Genomic DNA, 23379 nt, shown 5'->3' on the forward strand with positions numbered 1-23379 from the left:
CTTTTTCTCTCAGTAAGACTCTATGTAAGAGTTAGGAAGTTAGGATGTTTGTGACTTGTTAGACACTGCATCAAGGCCCATTTTTTTCTCACCCACACCTTTGCCCTCTAGTTCCAGGCAAAACAATGAAGTGCATAATTTGCCCCTATGATCTTACTTCTTCACTGTCATTTAGTAGTCTCCCTTCCTTTATCTCTCAGGGCACCCCTTGGCTACACGGGTCTACTTGTAATAAAATATTTCAGAGTTGAAAGGAACCTTAAAAATCACCGATTATAACCACTAAACAGCTTCTCCTGAAATCCTAGTCCAACTTGCCCATACTGAAAGCTAACTGTTTTAGCTAATCAGATAAAAGAATCCATGCCAATAGCCTGTAAGAGAAGATTAAAGGAGATTCTTGGGCCTTTCTCTCCTCTCCCAGGCAACCAACATATATTTTAATTGCAATTCACTGGAGATAATGTTTCATTCAATATTTCAGGTAAGGAGAGAAGAAAAGAAGAGGAGAGAGGATGGTATAATGAAAGGATCAAGGAGTGCTGTTATTTTTTGAGCAAGTGAGACCATTTGTTTATTCTATACATAGGCTTTGACTCCATTTATTATTTTGAACAATCAAGAAAAATAGCTTTCTTGATGGTGGCAGAAGAGTGATATAGAAAAAGCTTTATTGATGGTGGCAGAAGAGTGATGTAGAAAAAGAGCAAGGATTTAAGAAGCAAGAATGTTGTTCTCAAAATTGAAACCTAACCTAGAAAATCACATTTGTGACCAATGATTAGAATGTCACTATGTATTTCTTTGCAAAGATACTCTCTTGCATAATTAGCCCTTAACAATAATAAAAGCAGGCATCTTCGAATTTATTTTTATATATGATGGTATATGGAAACAAGTTATACTTTATTCATGCATATGCCAGATACTCCTCATTTCTAAATTGTCAATGTTTTCATTGGTAAAAATCATATATATTAAAGCTACATTTTTGTTGTATATATTTAATGTATACAATATGATGCTCTGATATACATTGTGAAGTGATTACTATAGTCAAGCAAATTAACATATCCATCAACTCGCACAGTTACCCTTTTGTATGTGTGGCAAGAGCATCTAAATTCTACTTTCTTAGCAAAAAATCCCAAATACAATACAATATTAACTGTAGTCCTCATGTTGTACTTAGATCTAGACTTGTTCATCCTACATAACTACAACTTTTTATCCTTTGACCTACATCTCCACGTTGCCTCCCTAATTACCTCTTCCAAAAAATTACCTTTTTGTCCAAACAATGCTTTACCTTTTTGTTGTTGCTGTTGCTTTTAACTTTCAAAAGTTAATTTCACATTTCATTTTTACCATGTTACAATCCTGTGAGATGGATGGCACTACTAATAAAGAAACAGCTAAAGAGGCACAATGAGACTTATCCAAGTTCCAGAGTTAGTCAGGGACTAACTAATTATCTGTGGTGCCATATATGAGCACGTGTCTCCTGGGTCCCATATCTGGGCTCCCTTTAGCCCAAAAATATAGCCCAAAAATGAAGTCTACTTCACGTAGACTATATACCTTTTTGTGGGCTCTCATTTGCGTCCTGATGATGGTCTTTACAGAACAGAAACTAATTGCAAAATAATCTGTTACCTGTATTCATCAGTGTGCCACATATTCTTCCCCTACAGGAAACAGAAGCCACAAGTGCAACTGTCATGTTAATCACTTGACAAACATTTTCCAAGTGACATGAATATGTTAATTCCACTTCCATACAGTGTTTTAAGTATTCCTATGATGTACAAATATGCTAAATCTATCGAAGGCTGTTCTGGTGATCCAGAAAGTATTATAAAAGGAACAAAGGAAATGATATTTTCTCTTTCAGGAGGCATTAAAGATGTCTTCTTTAATAGTTATTACAATAAAGATTCTCTAACAACATATGCTAGGCAATAATTTTTGTCTTATAGAAATATGAATGTTTTCTAATGGAAGACATTTAAAATGCCTCAGTTGAAGATTAATTCAAAGAAAAGCCCTCTTTGGGATTCATCACAACATCTATAAGGTGGCATCATTTTTCCGGTATTCTTTTACTCTATCCTCTGCATTCGAAAGAGTGTATGTCCAACCTATAATTATTTTCTGCTAATTAGAGTAATTCATGGTTAATTATTCAAAATGATTTCTTTTCAAAATCAACTCCATTTCTTTTTCTTTCTTTCTTTCTTTCTTTTTTTTTTTTTTGAGACAGAGTCTCGCTCTGTCACCCAGGCTAGAGTGCAGTGGCGCAATCTCGGCTCACTGTAACCTCCACCTCTGGGGTTGGAGTGATTCTCCTGCTTCAGCCTCCTGAGTAGCTGGGATTACAGCCACCCACCACCATGCCTGGCTAATTTTTGTATTTTTAATAAAATTTTGTATTTTTAATAAAGATACATGTTGGCCAGGCTGGTCTCAAACTCCTGACCTCAAGTGATCGGCCCGCCGTGGCCTCCCAAAGTGCTGGGATTACAGGTGTGAGCCACCGTGCTTGGTCCATCAACTCAATTTCTTGCCATGACATTAAAAAAAAGATACCGATAAAATATTATCAGAATGAAAATTTCTGTCAGGGGAGAATATACTTTTTACTTTCCTTAAATAGCACTAGAATCTTTCTTCACTAGGAAAGGTCCTATGAATTCCTACTTCAATTCATTTGGACTAGAGAAGGGCAAACTGAATCATGAGGTGATAACTATAAATGTTTTTGCTAATAATTAAGGATTAGTTGTATTGAGTATATAGGAGTAAGTAATTTTACTATTAATATATTCTTAAAGAAGAGTTATAAAGCAATAAGACCTAACAATGGCTAAGGGCTAACAGTAAACACAGTAGCTTGGGACCCTGGATGTCTTAAGACGTACACTGACTAGACAGTGTCTCTTTGTGGGCTCTCATTTGGGTACTGCTGATGGCTAAATCTCCCTTTTTGTCCAAATCTTGATTCCTCTTTTCAAAAAGCAGCTTCTTTCTTCTTTTATCTGCCTAGGAAAGTCCTGGGCCTTCATCTGTCTCTAAATTAAGAACATGCTTGCCTGCATCCTGACACTTTCCCCATTCTGACCTCACTTACTTCTCCACTTTGTTCTATTCTGATTGTCGTAAGAGACCCAACTATCCCTCCTAAGAGGGTGAGGTGCTCCTCTGCCTAAATTTTTCTTAGGTAATAGCCTCAATATGCATCTGCTCTGCACGGCCAAATTTTCTACATACATTTATTGAGTACCTTCAGTGTGCAAGACCTAAAGTTATATAATCTCCTAAAATGAAGTAAGTTGAAATGCCAATTGTGTGTGACACAAGGAATTCCATTGGATTAAAATGAACAGAGGAGAATAAAGTTATCGATGCATAAATTTAAGAGTAAAAAAAGGATTATTAAATTAGAAATGACATCTACTTCTAGATTCAGAAGACAAAGGAGAAAGTTATAAGTCTTGGAAATACTGAAATTATTGCTAAAATAAACTGCTTCCGGTTTGACCAGGACTAAACAATGTCTTGTTCTTCATATTTAATGAAAACTTTTCAACTTAGTTTATTTGTTCTTCCCCCCCGTTATGGACTAAATGTTTGTGTCACTGCAAAATTCATATAGTGAAGTCCTAATGCCAACGTAATGGTTAGGAGGTGGGGCCTTTCGGAATTAATTATTCATAAAGTTGGAGCCCTCATGAATGGGATTAATACCCTAATAAGAAGAAATATGAGTTTGCTGTCTCTGCTCCGCTTTCTGCCATATAAGGATACAAAGAGATGCCATCCATCTGCAATCCAGGAAGCTGGCCCTTAGCAGACAATTGATCTGCTGACACTTTGATCTTGGACTTCCCAGCCTCCTCAGCTGTGAGAAATAGCTGTTTATTGTTTAAGCCACCCCAACTATGGTAATTTGTTATAGCTGCCTGAACTAAGACATTCTCCCATTGGGAATACAGCTCAACTTTTATAACAAAAATTGGTTTTAAAATCCCTTCATTACACCTTACATAAAAATTAACTCAAGATGGATTAAAGACTTAAATGTAAGACCTAAAACCATAACAACCCTAGAAGAAAACCTAGGCAATACCATTCAAGACATAGGCATGGGCAAAGACTTCATGACTAAAACACCAAAAGCAATGGCAGCAAAAGCCCAGATTGACAAATGGGATCTAATTAAACTAAAGAGCTTCTGCACAGCAAAAGAAACTATCATCAGAGTGCATAGGCAACCTACAGAATGGGAGAAAATTTTTACAATCTACCCATCTGACAAAGGGCTAATATCCAGAATCTACAAAGAACTCAAACAAATTTACAAGAATAAAACAAACAGCCCCATCAAAAAGTGGGTAAAGGATATGAACAGACACTTCTCAGAAGAAGACACTTATGTAGCCAACAGACATATGAAAAAATGCTCATCATCACTGGTCAGTAGAGAAATGCAAATCAAAACCACAGTGAGATGCCATCTCACGCTAGTTAGAATGGTGATCATTAAAAAGTCAGGAAACAACAGATGCTGGAGAGGATGTGGAGAAATAGGAACACTTTTACACTGTTGGTAGGAGTGTAAATTAGTTCAACCACTGTGGAAGACAGTGTGGCGATTCCTCAAGGATCTAGAACTAGAAATACCATTTGACCCAGCAATCCCATTACTGCGTATATACCCAAAGGATTATAAATCATTCTACTATAAAGACATATGCACATGTATGTTTATTGCAGCATTATTCACAATAGCAAAGACTTGGAACCAACCAAAATGTCCATCAGTGATAGACTGGATTAAGAAAATGTGGCACATATACACCATGGAATACTATGCAGCCATAAAAAAGGATTAGTTGATGTCCTTTGCAGGGACATGGATGAAGCTGGAAACCATCATTCTCAGCAAACTATCACAAGGACAAAAAACCAAACACTGCATGTTCTCACTCATAGGTGGGAGTTGAACAATGAGAACACATGGACACAGGGAGGGAAACATCATACACCGGGGCCTGTAGGGGGGTTGAGGGCTATGAGAGGGATAACATTAGAGGAAATACCTAATGCAAATGATGGGTGCAGCAAACCAGCATGGCACATGTATACATATGTAACAAACTTGCACATTGTGCACATGTACCCTAGAACTTAAAGTATAATAATAAAAAAGTTTTTAAATTTTTCAACATTTAGATTTTCACAGTAACTGTGACAGAAACTAGAAGAAAAAAAAAGGATCTAGTTAAGTGTGTCTTAGTCCATTTATGAAATAAACCTTTATTCTTTTCTGATTTGAGGAATATGTAAATTCTACTGGCTATTTTTGAGACTTTGACATCAGGATTTCATTTCAATGCTATCATCTCTTGCTTTTTTGGTAACTTAGAGTACCTTAAATTAACATTGTTTTATCAGAGTAATACATGCACATAGCTTTAAAAGTCTAAATAATACATAATGGAAAACATGTCATTTTCTCACCCTTCCCCATACCTCAAAGGCAACAAGTATGCACAAAGATCTGTTTCTTCTGATATTTAACTCCATATTTCTAAATAGTCTTCTAATATTTCTATCTCTTGACTCATCACTTTTAGATATTGATTATTTGCCATAGTGTAGCCACTTTTAACCATGAGGGGAAGACACCTCAGTATTACCAAGGACTCAGGCTTCCTTCCACTTCCTGTTCCTCCATTCTTAGTGTATGAGTCTTAGCTCCACGCTCATGATTAGCTGCTTTTCCAGAAGCTCTGCTCAGCAGGTTCTACCCACATCTCATTGGCCAGAACTAAGTCACATGACTACATCTAGACACAATGGAGTTTGGAAAAATCAGCACTTCAGGTTTTCAGTCCCTACCCTAAAGAACTCAAAGGAAAAGAGGGTTGTGAATGGCTTTTAGGTATCAGTCCACTGTCTGTCACAGTAATCATCCATGAGTTTTTCAAATGCTCTCAGCAGATCTGTTAAAAGCCTATCATATTTTCTGAGTGTTTCAGTACATCAACGAATATATCAGAATGCTTTTCAGTATGTTCTGTGTCATGGCACACATTGAAAATAATATTTTTATGGTTCTTTGTGAGAAATGAGAGGATGGAATTAAAGGCCTGAGGCCACTGGCCTGGGACTCTGACCATTCCAGGCCCCACCCAGACATTCCAAGGATGAGAGAACCAGTTTCCCCACATTTGTAACCCATTCACAGCTCTGGTCTTTTGGAACTTGGAGATTTCCTGTGACCTTTAATCCAGACTGTCTAGACCTACAACACAGTCATCATGCTGGGAGTTTCCTGTGCTTCCCTCCTATGTTAGATTTCCTGCTTTCTGGATCTTCCTCTTTCTTGGTTTGCTCCATTATTTTGCCAATGCAATATTCTAGTACTTTCCTTTAAAACGTGTTTATAAGAGGTAAATATTTTGAATCCTTGTATGTGTGAAAATGTCTCTATCATGCTCTCTGAATTTTGAAAGCAAGTCTTTTGGTTTTCAATGTTGCTTTTGAGGTGAGCAATGGTATTCTGATTCCCAGTGCTCTCTATTTAGCCTGCTTCTTCTTCTCGTGTGGATTTTAAGATGTTCTCTTTATCCCCAGAGAGTTATAAATGTCCATGATGATGTACATTGGTATGAGTCTCTTTTTATGTATTTTACAAAGAACTTGGTGAATCCTTTTAATATGGAACTGGTCCATATTGATTTTTTTTTTTTTTAATGTAAGATCTTTGGTAATCTTCTTTCTGACAATTTTTTCTGTTCTCTCTTTTTTTTTTTTTTTTTTTTTTTTTTTGAAGGAGGGACTCCTATTATTTGGGCATTAGGAAGACATCTTTAATTGTTATAGGTTCCTATATTTTCTACATTTTTTCTTTTTGCCTTATTTTCTAGCAGAACTTCTCAACATTATATTTCAAACTGCTATAGAATATTTTAATTTCTTGTTTTCTTATAGGTCATTTTTTATTAGTGCCTTGTTCTTGTTATAAGAATCCAATAGCTATTCTTAATTCTCTGAGAATATTTATTATAGATTTTCTCCAGTTTTCTTCTGCCATCTAATGCAGGTGTATCTTTAGATCAGATCATTAGATCTCTAGATCATTAGTGATAATGTGTCTCTAATTCCTGTGGGTTCTTTTTTTTCTATTTCTCTCTTTTGATTTATCTTATTCATGTTAGAGATTTGCCTCAAGCATGTAGGCTATCTAGGTAATTCTAGGCTATCTATTCATATTTAAATCCAAATCCCTAAAGAACTCTTTGGAAGATGTGTGTTCGTGGGTATGCATGAAGGAGGTGGGGCTGTCAATTGAGGGGTTTCACTGGAGCTGGAGTTTTTGTTTGAGGACTTCCAAATTTTAGTATTTGAGGCTCTTGTCTCTAGGGCTGTTTAGTTTCTTCAGAAAACAATCTCCCACTTGAAAGGTAAGTTACTGGCAGGTAACCATTCTAAGGACAGGAGGGGCAGATTTTCATTTCTTCTCATGTTTTCAGTTCCATTAATCACTCTCAACCTAGAGTGTTCTTAATTGAATTAGTTTTAGAAATAAGTCTTCTATCTCCTATGGAAGAGGAAATTGTGTACTCAGAAACTTCCAACTTTCTACTATTCTGCCTTCCAAGATAGCCAGTGCTTCTGAGTCTGGAGTCTTTCTGGAATTCTGTTGGGTGAATCCACCTACTTCGTAAGATTCTCTTTTGCAGATACATAAGTTATAAGCTCCACTTTTTCACTTGTTTTATGTTTTTCAAATTCCTGATGTCTCTCAACATTGTTGTCTTCTCTCCCATTCATTTTGTCTTTATAGGTTTATGTTTTCAAAAAATACCATTTCTGTTATTTTTGTGAAGTCTCAGAAGATTCTGTCATGTCTAACAGTCTGCCATATTTAACAAACAGTTCTCAATGAACTTTAAAGATTATTTAAATAAAAGCAAAGATATGTATGGGCTCCTTAGTTTCTTTTAAAGCCATGTAAACCTACTGAGCTCAGTGAAACATTTAGGAAGCATGGACAAAGCTAGGCACTGTGCCACTCACACACATCAAATCTTCCTCACCTCCTTCCCAATATTTTCACTGTTACATGCAACATAAAATGTTACTGTTTTACTCTTTCTGGAATTAGTTTAGATTAGTTTAAATTGTTGTAGCCTCCAAATAGATATTGATGCCATGAAGCCACAGGTGTTCAGAAGATAGGGATAATGAGATGGAAGATGGGCCAATGAAAAATCTTGACAGTTTCCCTTTAGAAATAAAGCTAGGAAAGAACACATGTCTTCCCTTCACCCCATAGAAAGTTTTCCCATGAAAAATTCTCAAATTTTTCCATTCAGGATGTTGTAGTAACTGCTGCTATGAGGAAAGACTGCATAATTTTTATTTCTTTAAAAGGAGGAACTGTAAAAAGTTCATAACATTAATCAGTGTTGTATGTATCTCAACAGGGTGTCAAGATACATCTTGGTCTTGAATGAAGTTTGTTCCATATGGGTTCATTTCTCAGGTAAATATCAGAATAATTTTATGTGGGCAGTATACTGATATGTCCTCAAACACCTGTCACCATTAATACATAATACCCTTTTTGTGTTTGAAGAAGACATTCGATATCTTCGATATTTGGGAGATAATCTGAAATACTGCACCCTGTTTATTAGGAAGGTAGTTTCTTTCCAACGTGAATCGAACAGTTACTAAAAAGACATTTGCATTACTTTGCTTTCTGTAGTTCACTAGGTACATAAAGAAGTAAGTTCACTAGGTACATAAAAAAGGCTGAAGGTAATAATGGAAAATTTTTTTATCTAGCTATCTGGAAAAATGCTTTCTTATGTAACTATGAACATTGTTCATGATCTTTGGTTTGTATTTTTGGTTTAAATATTGAAAATATTAATGTTCTAATAATTATATATCTGGATGGATGTTCAAAGAGCTAAAGAATTTTTATCATGACATTATTTAGACAAAATATTAGCGACTAAGTAAATGTCCAGTTATAGATTATTCAAATAATATATTTTGGGACATCCATTCCATGAAATAATTTGTGGACATTTAACATGATAATGTAGAACGACAACTTTCAGATGGAATGTGTTAACACTTGTTTATCTGGTTAGAGATATAACTAACATGTTGGGAACTGTGTATAACTGGAAGCCTATCGTATCTGTACTACAACCCGATTGTCCAAATCTGAGCACACCCTTTGAATTTTTTATATGTTGCTTTGGGGAAGAAAATAGAGAACTCTTATGAAAATAATGTTTAATGATATGGCAAGTAATACAGAATAACTAAAGACAGAAGAAAATGAGCTGGATTGCCAACTCATGGCAGCTACACAGAACTGTAAGCATTCATTTAAGAAGGTACATTAGGTATCAGACAAATGGTCAAAGAAGCTTACCACTAGTACAAATATTAAAGAACATAAATTGTTTGAAAGCAGAGAATTGTCTAACTTGCAGCGCAGTTATTTTTCCATATATACCTTTGTGAGGCTATATTTTCTCAAGTGTTATTTCAGTTGTTGGCCTTGGAATTTGTTTCCCTTTTCTTCCTTTGTTACTTTAAAGGAATTAAGGTCAGCTGATGTATTTTTACTCTCCACATTTGAATTTGAGGCAGAACAATTCCCATGGAGGATTCTTGTGGAACTTCATTTTAGTTATGTTTTAATAAAGTCTTATTTGTATTGACTTCTGGGGCAGCATGGCATTCCCTAACTGATAAACTACTTGGGTTTACTTTTTTATGGAGGGATTTTAATTTAATATGATAGATTCGACTGTTGTTTTTCAGGTTTTATATGCATGCCTGGAAGCCTTTTAATAACTTGCAATAACAAACAAAATGAATGTGACTTTTAGGGTAGACACTTTTGTAATTGATATTTTTATCAACTCAGGATGTTTATTTGTTTTGTCAAAAAATGAAGTGCATTGTTTTCATCCTTGGGGAATAAAAAGTAATGGAATTATAATTTACTAAAAAGTTGTGAGAAAGATCCCATAGTTGCAATGAAAAAAATTCATACAGATATATTTCTTGCTCTCTAGACATAAGATTCTTGCATAACTCACAAAAAGTACAAGATTTTTTTCCCTTATCTTAATAAATTCATTTGCCTTCCTGTATAAAGTAGTTAGGGATCAAGGAGTAAGAATATTTTTAAAATATATTAACAGGAAGTAATTAAAGTTTGCATGGACTAAAATACTGCATAGGAAATTATATTATTTTAATTTTAAAAATTATACAGTTTTTAGTACTGAAGAATGGGATTTTGGACACAGAAGTGATTTTGATAAGTAACAGAATTCTGCCGAAGGCCACATAAGAGGCATAAACAAGGAACGTAAAAATAGAGAATCTACAAATTAGCATGTTATAATTACTCTCTTGCATAGCATTTAAGGACATCTTTGAAAAGATCCAATGTCCTCAGCAACTGTATCTAACTAGCATGTACTATAACTCAAATTGACATGATTCCTAAAGAGAAGCGTCGGGACATCTCTTCTATAGTGATGAGGCATTACTGAACAATGTTTTTGGTTGATAAACAGTAATAGAAATTTGGGATTAAAATGGCCTTTTCAAAGGAGTAGGTCACTCCGATGAAAATAATAGGTACCTAAGTTTATCTCTCATTTCTTGATATTGAGCCTGTTTGTGCATTATTCAACTTGACACTTCAAGGATCCTTAATTTTTATGAAGATGTTAGCATGCTGGTAACATTTTTGAAATACCTATATTTTTTAAAGCCTGTATCTTACTTTTCCCCAAGACCGAATATACGTTGTCATGATAGTTACAAGGCTGATGAACTACTGAGTTATGGGAGCAGTGGTTGCAGCAAGGGTTGCATGGTGAAGAGGAGGCGAAGGAATATGAGGATTTCAACAAGTTGCTACAGTGAATAGTGCTTTGTCTCAGCCCTCTAGAAACAAAAGTGATAGCTGGTATTTATTAAGATCTGCTGATAACTTGGAGAAATAAAATTCCTGAGTTTCAGTTTATTTGTAACTTATGGCTCAGTGATTTTATTTCTGCAAGTTCTTCCTATATATACATATAGGCTTACCTGTTTTATTGTGCTTTGTTTTATTGTGCTCCACAGATATGGCATTTTATTTTTTTCTAATGACTTGAAGGTTTGTGGCAACCTTGCATCAAGTAATTTTATTGACACCATTTTTCCAACAGCATGTGCTCACTTCGTATCTCTGTACCACATGTTGGTAATTGGCGGTATTCAAAACTTTTCCATTATTATCATAATATGTATTAAAGTGATCTATGACCAGTGGCCTTTGGTGTTTGTATTGGGCCATTCTTCCATTGCTATAAAAAATTCCTGAGACTGGATAATTTATAAAGAAAAGTGGTTTAGTTGGCTCATGGTGCTGCAGGCTTTACAGGAAGCATGATGCTAGCATCTGCTTGGCTTCTGGTGAAGCCTCATGGAGTTGTCAATCATAGCAGAAGCGAAGGGGGAACAGGCACATCACATGAAAAAGGCAGGAGTGAGGTGAGGGAGAGATGCTATACACTTAAATGACCAGATCTTGTGTGAACTCAGAATGAGAGCTCACTTATCACCAATGGGATGGCCCAACGAATTCATGAGGGATCCACGCCCATGATCCAAACACCTCCCACCAGCCTCACCTCCAACAACAGGGATTACAATTCAACATGAGATCTGGGTTGGGACAAATATCCAAACTATATTAATGTTACTATTGTAATTGTTTTGCAGTGGCATCAACTGCGCCCACAGAAGATGGTGAACTTATTTGATAAATGTTATATGTGTTTTCTGGCTGCTCCACCAATCAACTGTTCCCCTGTCTTTCTCCCTCCCCTTGGGCCTCCCTCTTTCCTCAGGTTAAAAAAAAAAAAACCAGATTGAAATAGGCCCATTAATAACCTTACAATTGTGCCTTAGTGTACAAGTGAAAGGAAGAGCTGCACATCTCTCACTTTAAATCAAAAGCTAGAAATGATTAAACTTAGTGAGGGAGCATATCAAAAGCCAAGATAGGCCAAAAGCCAGGCCTCTTGCATCAGGCAGCCAGGTTGTGAATGCAAAGGAAACATTTTTAAAAAAATTAAAAGTGCTACTCTAGTGAACACACGAATGATAAGAAAGTGAAATCATCTTATTGCTGATATGGAAAAGGTTTTACAGTCAGGTAGAAGATCAAACCACCACCAACATTCCCTTAAACCAAATCTTTGTCCAGAGCAAGACCCTAACTGTCTTCAATTCAGTGAAGGCTGACAGAGGTGAGGAAGTGTCAAAAGAAAAGTTTGAAGGTAGGAGAACTTGGTTCATGAGGTTTAAGGAAAGAAGCTGTTTCTACGGCATAAAAGTGCAAGGTGAAGCAGGAAGTACTAATGGAGAAGCTGCAGTGAGATATTCAAAGGATCAAGCTAAGATCATTGAAGAAGGTGGCTACACTAAGCAGCAAATTTTCAAAGCAGATGAAACAGCCTTCTGTTGAAAGAAGATGCCATTTAGGAAATACATAGTTAGAGAGGTGAAGTCAATGTCTTACTCCAAAGCTTCAAAGGATAGGTTGATTCTTTTTTTATGGCTAATGCAGCTGATGAGTTTAAATTGAAGCCTATATTCATTTACCATTCCAAAATCCTAGGGCCCTTAAGAATTACGCTAAATCTCCTGTGCTTGTGCTCTATAAATGGAATAATAAAACTTGAATCATGGGATATCTGTTTATTGCATGGTTTACTGAATATTTTAAACCCACTGTTGAGACCTACTGCTCAGAAAAAAAGATTCTTTTCGAACTATTACTGCTGCTTGACAATGTACCTGGTCATCAAGAGCTCTAATGGAGATGTACAAGGAGATTTATGTTGTTTTTATGCCTGCTAACACAACATCCATTCTGTAGCCCATGGAACAAGGAGTAGTTTCAACTTTTAAGTCTCATTATTTAAGAAATACATTTGAAAGACTATAGCTGCCAAAGATAGTGATTCCTCTGATGGACCCGGGAAAAGTCACTTGAAATCCTTCTGGAAAGTATTCATCAATCTAGATGCCAATAGGAACATTTGTGACTTGTGGGAGGAGGTCAAAATATCAACAATGAACAGGAGTTTAGAAGAAATTGATTCCAACTCTTTCAGATGTTTAAGACTTCACTGGAGGAAGTAACTGCAGAAGTGATGGAAACAGCAAGAGAACTAGAATTAAAAGCAGAGCCTGAAGGTATGACTGAATTGCTGCAATCTCACGATAAAGCTTGAAAAGATGAGGAGTTGGTTCTTATGAATGAGCACAGAAAGTGGTTTCTTGATATGGAATCTATTCTTGGTGAAGGTGGTTTAAACACTTGAAATGACAACAAAGGATTTAGAATATTTGATAAATTTAGCTGAGAAGGCAGTGGCAGGGTTTGAGAGGATTAAGTTCAATTTTGAAAGAAGTTCTACTGTAGGTAAAATGCTGTCAAACAGCATTGCATTCTACAGAGAAGTCTTTTGTAAAAGGAAGTCAATTGATGTGGCAAACTTCATTGTTCTCTTATTTAAGAAATTGCCATAGTCACCCCAACCTTCAGCAACCACCACTCTGACTAGTTAGCAGCTGTCAACTTCGAGACAAGACTCTACACCAGCAAAATGATTATGTCTTGCTGAAGGCCCAGATGCTCCTTACTATTTTAAAGCAATGAATTATTTTTAAATTAAATATGTACATTGTTTTTCAGACATAATGCTATCGCATATTTAATAGACTACAGTATAGTGTAAATGTAACTGTTATGTGCACTGGAAAAACTTTCTGTGACTCAATTTATTGAAATATTCACTTTATTGTGGTGCTCTGGGACCAAACTGACAATATCTCTGAAGTATGCCTAAATAGGCTATATATATATATATATGTGTGTGTGTGTGTGTGTGTGTGTGTGTGTAAGTTCTCTTTATGTATAGGTGATGCGGATCTCACAGATTATTGTGAGGATAAAATTATATAATATATTGAAAAGCCATACCAAGTTAAACTGTGCAAAAGTATTCAAGGCTTACAATCCATAGGTATACTTTCATAAACTGAGCTACGCTGAAAAATCTTGCAGGATTTTTGTCTTCTTCATGTGATGGGCACACTAAAGAGAAAATGTTGTGTCATAAAAATGGAGTAAGATGAAAAGAAACACTGCTTAATGTAGATGTCATCTACATCATCTGAGACTCTTGGGATGTCATACATTGCAAAGCAGGCAAAGGGGGAACAACTACAAAGTCTGCAATGAGGGTGCAAGCTCTGTGTGTTTGAGGAAAGAAAACAAGCCAGCAAGGTAAAAGTGAAAGATGAAGTTGAGGGAGCCCTCCCGTAACATGCCAAGATATTCTTATCACTTTCCTCTAAACACCCCTGGCATTTTCTCTCTTACTCACTTGGTTTCTAAGTATATAATCTTGTATCATCCCACTTCAGTTGGTAGTATACAGTTTTTACCACAGGCTCTTTGATGGACTCCATATCTTGGACTCTATATCTTAAGGCTCCTTACGCTCTTCACAGCACTCAGTGAAATGCTTTGCACGTAATAGGTTCACAACAAGTAGTATTATAATTGTTGATGAAGCCCAATTATATAAACTATTTTTTCCTAGCAAAACAGAATAAACTTGAGACCTGCAAAAGTGAATGTCCTAAGTAGGAGGTGGCCCTGTAGATTAGCTCAGTCTAACAGTGGTGAGTAGTTTGAAAATAGAGTGTTTGAGTCTTCTGTATTCACTGGATTTCATTTAATGTCAATATCTAATAGAGCTCATTATGTGGCTGAAACTCATTAAAAGTTTGCTGAAATTCATCAAATGGCACACGTAAGATTTGTACATTTCATGATATGCAGATTTCTCCTCAGAAGAAAAAAAGAACTGTAAATAAATTTTGCCCTCTAGTTAATGATAAGCACACTGAAGGATTTCTGGAAAAATATAACGATGGCTGTAACCGACTTTGAAATGCATCAAAAAAGTATATGGATTGATGGATGGGTGGCAATATGGACAGGTATATGCAAAGGCAAGTGTAGCAAAATGGCAGATCAAGATGATGGGTGTTCAGGTATTCATTGTAAAGTTATTTCAACTTTTCTATAGGTTTGAATTTTTTATAATATGGGGGAAAGTCAGTTGAAATTGATAACTGAAAATTTCTATTAACAAAATGATTCAGTTTATAGGCAATGTGCTCTCAGTTTTATACATCTGAGCTTTCAGAAAATCTTCTGATTCTTATATAAATCCAAGATATGGTCTGTTAATTTATGATTTTGAAAAGTACCCAAGGAAGTATTGTAATCAATTCAACTTATTGCCTTCATAATTTAAGAGTTTTGGTTATGTTCACTTAGGTTTTTCCAATCATGGCTGTGTCCCTGATAAAACTTTCTAATCTATAGTGAAAAACTGTAGTCATTTGTGATGGTTAATGATAATCGATTTTTAATAATCCATATTACTTACTGAATAGTACATCCTTACCTTAGCATTTCACCACGAGCGAAGCCAAAAAGTACAATCAACAGAATATATCAATAGTCCCTCCCTGTCTGTCTCTCTCTGCCTGCATTTCCATGTTTGTCTTCCCCCATTTCTTTCTTTTTCCTGAGACAGAGAAATTACATAGCTTAGGTAAGCATGACATTTAAATGGGAGGGAATATGATCAACATTAGTGCAGACTAAAATTCTATAACTAGATTTATCTTCTTTTAGAATGAAATCTCTAAGAAGCTGCAGCACATTTGTGCCACTGTGTAACATAAAGTTTAACAATTTCTCTCAATTTGCAGAACTTTTGGTTTCTACCTTTATCATCTAAGTTCTGAACAGTTTATTTTAATGTATTCCTTTTGTGTATGATAAGTTGTTCTTTAGTTTTTCTGTTAAAACAACAGAATGCACTCTCACATTAACACTTTTGTAACCTAGGAAAAGTGAATGGAATGCCTGTCTGAAGTATACTTCTAACTTTCGTGTTTTGTATTCCTGACAATTTGTATCTTTGAAGGAGACTTGGAGTGACAGCACTATAGTATCCCTGCTTCATCGGGGCCAATTTAGAGAAAATCTTTGAAATCAGTGGAAGTTCTAAGTTTTGAAAAGGTCTACACAGGTGTCAATAAATATGAGAAATGGGCTCAGAGTTTTGTGTAAATGAATAGGTTGCATGTATTTTAAAGCAGTCTTACGGGAACACATTGAGAGATCTGGCATTCTTAAAATCAAACATATGTCATATCAACATTCCTAGTACAAAGTATTTTGTTACTGTTTCTGCACTCTAAATAGCCCTGTGTAAAGGCACATCATTGAACCAAAGCATATGGAGGCAGCTATTCAGTTATGCTGAGCTATGCTGCAATATCTTTTTGCTACTGCCTTACTCACCTATTTCTACACATTTGCCAATGGAAATTTCTGCTCTAGAAATTATACCGTGGCAAAGAGAAAAGTAAATACATGAGGTCTGATTCCATTTCTCAAGGCATATCAATATGAAACAGTGCTATTGTCTGTTTCCTGCAACTGCTGAATCAAGAAAACATATGCACCTATGCCTTAAGGAAGCAGTAACTCTTTAAACTGCCCTTTTTATTTACAATTACTTAATTACTTTCTTTTGCCAAAAATAAAGGTCATTAAAATCATCTTGAAGCTTGACTTAAATTTCAGAAGTAGCCTGCAAATAGTTGTACAGTCTTTACCTATGTTCCATTTAACACATTTAATAGATGTAAAAGCTCACAAGTGATGATATAAAGGATAGTTTACGCTTGCAATGCATTTTTGTCCAATTAATAGATTGCCTGTGTGTTGCATATTTTGCATGACAAAAGAGCAGAATATTAAACTGCCATTCATAATGAAAATGCACTTTGCAAATTAAAAGTGCCGAAACAGAAATTTTTCACCCTGTTTAGGAAATAAACAGTCCTTAACCAATTAAACTGCATTGTAATAATTCTATGATTTATTGCAAGTTGTTTAACTTTCAAAACTCGGCTAACCCATATTAAGGTCACAATCCATCATGTCTTGCTTGGAAAGCCAGCAAATAATGGCTGTTGTATTAGCTGCTTTTGATGATAGTATGAAAGAAGTATTAGCACTTGTCAACAAAACTGCTTACAACATAACATTAGCATGCATGGGCTGCTGTACCTATTTATTATTCTGGCAGCTTCACACATATTGTTACAAGCTTATAAAACATTTTGTCGGGTGGAAACCGAATGTACACTGTTTGGTTTTCTGATAGACTGGCAGCATAAATGTCTGGGCTGACTTAGTTTAGTTTAAGTGTAAATAGAGACACAAATTCTTCAACCTGTTCTCTTATTGATACTGAAAAGTGCTGAATTATTCAGCATCCAACTCTTCTGTTTGTGTCTATCACAGTTATCAATTACCCATCAGTCTTCTTGTCAAAACAGAATGGATTAATCTGGCTGAAAATAAGACAAATAAATGGATACTATAACAGGGGTGTGGGGTTGCCAGACTGTCAAAGGGAAATCCAGGCGCACTGACATTTGCCGTCAAAAATGGGATCTCTGGCTTAAGTGAGCAAATGATTCCCTTTTGCGAGCCAAGAATGCACTTAGCTCACCGTAAGTAAATTAATCTGCCTTCTTCAACTGCTAATGCATTAGCACTGAGGTAGTAGTTCCATTGCCGAAATTCTTTCATGTTTCAATAATTTTGGTCATTGCTATTGTTTCTCACAGGAAAGGCAGATACATTCAGACACTTTATCTTGGTAAATAAAAGGTTGCCTGGTAAATAAATGAACCCATTTAACAACGAAGTTGTTGCTGATAGTTTTGTGCCACTTCATAGCTCTCAGCTGCTGTGACACCAAGTAACTCTTTGCACAGATGGCTGGTGGAATCCATCCAGCATCTGCAAAGTCCATCCCTGTTTTCTTTCCCAAACATTTTATTTGGAAATCTTGTTTGGCAGACTTCCTGAGACTCTGCCTGGCTGTTCAAAGTACATATTTCCAATCTATCTCATTTGGCCCTTCTAGAAAAAAAGAACCAGCAAAGTGCCTTCTGATTTGGCACAAAAATTTCAGCCACAGACTGAAGCAAGTTTTAGGTTCCTGGCCAAAAATTTACAAGAATTTTATCTTAGATGCTTCCATACTGGACTGTTTTACATAGTCATCATTAACATCTGAAGTCTTCACATCACGACAGGATCAAAGCCTCCCAATCTGTATCATCTGATAGCTTCACTTTGCCAAAAGTTCCCTCTTGTTCTTATTTTCCCAGACATTTTGTGTAGTAACGATTGCAGACACTGTTCTTACTGTGGGGTGGTGAGTAATTTAAGGACAGCTACCTGCTGGAAAATGGTTCCATTCACTTGATGATGAATGAACAGATTACTTTAGAATGAATCATCATCTTTTTTCCTTTTCCAATAGATTGTGTAAAGAATCTTAAGCATTTAAAAATAAAAAACTCTTCCTACATTTGGGGAGTTTCAAAGAGGTTATACTAAAAATTGAATTCTAGGTACAACTTCTGCTGTCCTCTTAAAGACTTAGACAGACTGGAAATTTCCATCTCACATTTCCAGAACATTACCTCAAATTTCTCCTCAATGTAAATCAGGTTCCCAGAACTTCAACATTAAAAAGAAATGCACTAATTGGTCCAGTCACAATTTACTTTTGCTAAATCTCATTTGCTTTGTATATAATCCCAAGGTTACTTCATAGAAGCACTGCTTGAAATAAGGCAGTGTTTTTATTATCAGTAGATTGTTTTACTTTATTTCTCTCTCCTTCTTCCTTTTTAAAGCAAATAACTCACTTATATAGAAAGGTAGCGTTCTACAAAATTTTGCATGGTCTAGGCCGGGCGCGGTGGCTCAAGCCTGTAATCCCAGCACTTTGGGAGGCCGAGACGGGCGGATCACGAGGTCAGGAGATCAAGATCATCCTGGCTAACACAGTGAAACCCCGTCTCTACTAAAAATACAAAAACTTAGCCGGGCGAGGTGGCAGGCGCCTGTAGTCCCAGCTACTCGGGAGGCTGAGGCAGGAGAATGGCGTGAACCCGGGAGGCGGAGCTTGCAGTGAGCTGAGATCCGGCCACTGCACTCCAGCCTGGGTGACAGAGCGAGACTCCGTCTCAAAAAAAAAAAAAAAAAAAAAAAAAAATTTGCATGGTCTAAAAGTGTTTTCAAAGTTTTATTTTTTTTCTAAAATTAATTCTTTGCCACACTAGAAACTAAGTTGATTGACAGGTGTGTATAAAGAACTTGTTTCCAAATTCCAGATGTCATTTCCCACTCTTGAGGAACATTTCAAAGTATATGGTTGCCATTTCAGATTCAACTTGTCCCAGTCTAAACATTTTCTCTCTCTGGTTCCCTTTTTCCAAAATCCCAATCAGTTACTAAATTCTGCAGTCTGCCTTTATAATATCTCTTCTGTTATTCTCCTTTCCATTACCACCATCAGCATGCTTTCATTCCACGCTGATTCATTTGGATATTCATGCATGCACCAGCTTACTTATTCAACAATTATTTGAGCACCTAATGTGAGTGGTCTCTCTGCCTCTAGCCCTTCTAGCATTCTTCCCACCCCAGCCCTCAGCCCTCATTCTGAAATGCCCTCCACCCATCATACCCATTTTTAAATATCAGTTCAAATGACATCTCCTTGTACATTTTTCTTTCCTTGCTTCCTTCTTTCCTTCCTTCCTTCCTTCCTTCCTTTCGTCCTTCCTCCCTCCCTTCCTTCCTTCCTTCCTTCCTTCCTTCCTTCCTTCCTTCCTTCCTTCCTTCCTTCCTTCCTTCCTTCCTTCTCGTCTCGTCTCTTCTCTTCTCTTCTCTTCTCTTCTCTTCTCTTCTCTTCTCTTCTCTTCTCTTCTCTTCTCTTCTCTTCTCTCGTCTTGCTCTGTTGCCCAGGCACTCCAGCCTGGGCAACAGAGCAGAGTGCAGTGCTGCCATCTCAGCTCACTGCAACCTCTGCCTCCAGGGTTCAAGCGATTCTCCTGCCCGAGCCACCCAAGTAGCTGGGATTAGAGGTGCCTGCCACTATGCCTGCCTAATTTTTGTATTTTTAGTAGAGATGAGGTTTTGATATGTTGTCTGGTCTCAAACTCCTGACCTCAAGTGATCCACCTGCCTTGGCCTCTCAAAGTGCTGGAATTACAGGTATGAGCCACCTGCCTGGCCCCTTGTACATTTTTCTTATTGTCTCACTCATATGGAATTTTTTAGTTCTTCAAGTCTGTTGAGCATTTTTCTGTTTCCTTTATCATAACTTGGTAGAAATCCTGTTTCTGACACTTACTAGCTGTGTGGCTGTGGGCAACTTATAGAAACAATAGAAACCTCAGTTTCTCCTGTAAGACCTGAGATATTATCACCCCATGGGTTGTGAGTGTTAAATGAGCTAATGCATGTAAAATTCTTAGAACAATGCCTGGCACAGTGAATGTTCATCAAATTCTTGCTTGTTATGTTAATGCACACAGTAGGACTTGGAAATATATGTGTTTTAACCTTTGTGGGTTGAGAGGTAACAACCATAATTGCCTTTGGTAAAGGAGCTTAAAACTATACTTATGATCCTGGGTGGCAGGCCTTGCAGGGTATAGCATCCTGGGCTGAACAGTCTGGAGCCATGCTGTTTGGCTTCATATCCTGGCCTTTACCATTTGCTAGCTTTGTTTAAGTGGGAAGGAAGGCAGCTGAAAGTTTCTATATCTTGTAGGTAGTTGTTAAGATTAACTGAAAGTAAAATGCTTAGTAGAGTGCCTGGCCCATAGCAAGACTTCCGTAGGTATAGCTATCATTACACTAGAAGAGTTCCAAAATGTTCCTTGATCTGATTTTATGTGGTGAAAAAGGACTAGTTAAATGAATGCACAATTCCCTGAATTACTGTCACTTCTCCTAGGTCCATAAAATCTTAAAGAGAGTGTTTCCAAGAGTTTACACTCATTTTCTGGCCTTGTGTCTTCCCTCATACTCATCCTTCCCTTCCCTGCCCCACACATCTAGGAACATCCTCCCTGTTTACATCCATCTTTCTGAGTTTAAGAAGCTTGTCCCTACCACAGACTTTCTGACTAACCTAGCCCTCAAAGATTTATCATCTAAATGCCTGAAGCATTTAGCGGTTTTTACCGCAAAATTGAGCTCTTAATTATAAATTGTCAGGACATAGGCATGGGCAAAGACTTCATGTCTAAAACACCAAAAGCAATGGCAGCAAAAGCCAAAATTGACAAATGGGATCTCATTAAACTAAAGAGCTTCTGCACAGCAAAAGAAACTACCATCAGAGTGAACAGGCAACCTACAGAATGGGAGAAAACTTTTGCAATCTACTCATCTGACAAAGGGCTAATATCCAGAACCTACAAAGAACTCAAACAAATTTACAAGAAAAAAACAAACAACCCCATCAAAAAGTGGGCAAAGGATATGAACAGACATTTCTCAAAAGAAGACATTCATACAGCCAACAGACACATGAAAAAATGCTCATCATCACTGGTCATCAGAGAAATGCTAATCAAAACCACAGTGAGATACCATCTCACACCAGTTAGAATGGCGATCATTAAAAAGTCAAGAAACAACAGGTGCTAGAGAGGATGTGGAGAAACAGGAACACTTTTACACTGTTGGTGGGATTGTAAACTAGTTCAACCATTATGGAAAACAGTATGGCGATTCCTCAAGGATCTAGAACTAGATGTACCATATGACCCAGCCATCCCATTACTGGGTATATACCCAAAGGATTATAAATCATGCTGCTATAAAGACACATGCACACGTATGTTTATTGCGGCACTATTCACAATAGCAAAGACTTGGAATCAACCCAAATGTCCATCAGTGACAGACTGGATTAAGAAAATGTGGCACATATACACCATGGAATACTATGCAGCCATCAAAAAGGATGAGTTTGTGTCCTTTGTAGGGACATGGATGCAGCTGGAAACCATCATTCTTAGCAAACTATCACAAGAACAGAAAACCAAACACTGCATGTTCTCACTCATAGGTGGGAACTGAACAATGAGATCACTTGGACTCGGGAAGGGGAACATCACACACCGGGGCTTATCATGGGGAGGGGGAGGGGGGAGGGGGAGGGGGAGGAATTGCATTGGGAGTTATACCTGATGTAAATGACGAGTTGATGGGTGCTGACGAGTTGATGGGTGCAGCACAGCAACATGGCACAAGTATACATATGTAACAAACCTGCACGTTATGCACATGTACCCTAGAACTTAAAGTATAATAATAATAAAAAATAAATAAATTTTTTAAAAAAAGAAATAAATATATTAAGAAATAAAAAAAATAAATAAATAAATTGTCTTGCAGAGTTTCCTCTGTGTTTGATTTGCCTCTCCAGAGATATTTCACTATCTTTCTGCTTCCTAACTCTCTTTTTTTGGGAATCCACAAAGCTCTCTGGATAATTTTCCTGGCCTGTCATGGTGACCATGCCACTTGTCCTCCAGGTATTAGCACAGGGTTCTGGTTCCAGCCAGGCTTCTGGGCTTGATTATCTTTAACCTAACCATATGAAGAAGGTCTTGCAGCATGAGATAGGCCCTTGCTATTGGCCAAGTCTGTGTTTGTGCACCAGGAAGAATTTTCCTTCTTCGTAAACTATGTTTCTCCAACCTCTTAGAATAAACCATATCTTTATTCTACAGACAGCCTTATCTGATTGAAGCAGCATTATGTTGTGTGGGGGAAATCATGGACTTGGAAGTATTCAAGTTTTGGGTTTGAATCTTGGTTTTTTTGTGGGGAGGGAACAGGGTCTTGCTGTGTCATCCAGGCTGGAGTGCAGTGCCATGATCATAGCTCACTGTAGCCTTGAACTCCTGGGCTCAAGTGATTCTCTCACCTCAGCTTTCCGGCTAGCTGGGACTACAGGTGTGCACCACCATGCCTGGCTAATTAAAAAATTTTTTTTTTCTTGGAGACAGGGTCTCAGTAGGTTGCCCAGGCTGGTCCTGAACTCCTTGTCTTAAGCAATCCTCCCATCTCAGCCTCCCACATAGCTTGGATTATATGAATCTTGGTTTTGTCACTTACTGTGACCTTTGGCAAGTCACTTTTCTGAGTTTTGTTCGGGTATAAAAATATCAATACCTAGCTCACAGAGCAGACATGTAGATTATGTGAGATAAATAACATAAAGTGCTTGACGAATAGTAGGGAGTAAACTTTAGGTACCTTACCCCTCCAATTAA

The 23379-nt window shown here is 37.0% G+C and overlaps 1 protein-coding gene and 1 long non-coding RNA gene across 9 annotated transcripts in view; one reads left to right on the forward strand and one right to left on the reverse strand.

Moving 5' to 3' along the window:
• Nucleotides 1–8557, forward strand: part of LOC106998853 (uncharacterized) — a 118623-nt gene extending 110066 nt beyond the window's left edge. The window contains exon 5 of the long non-coding RNA XR_003730729.2: nucleotides 8499–8557. This is a non-coding gene — a long non-coding RNA (uncharacterized LOC106998853). The remainder of the gene's footprint in view (nucleotides 1–8498) is intronic.
• Nucleotides 1–23379, reverse strand: part of KIAA0825 — a 473908-nt gene that overhangs the window by 68860 nt on the left and 381669 nt on the right. The window lies entirely within an intron of this gene.

This window comes from Macaca mulatta, chromosome 6 (assembly GCF_049350105.2).
Source record: "Macaca mulatta isolate MMU2019108-1 chromosome 6, T2T-MMU8v2.0, whole genome shotgun sequence".
Lineage (NCBI taxonomy): Eukaryota > Metazoa > Chordata > Mammalia > Primates > Cercopithecidae > Macaca > Macaca mulatta.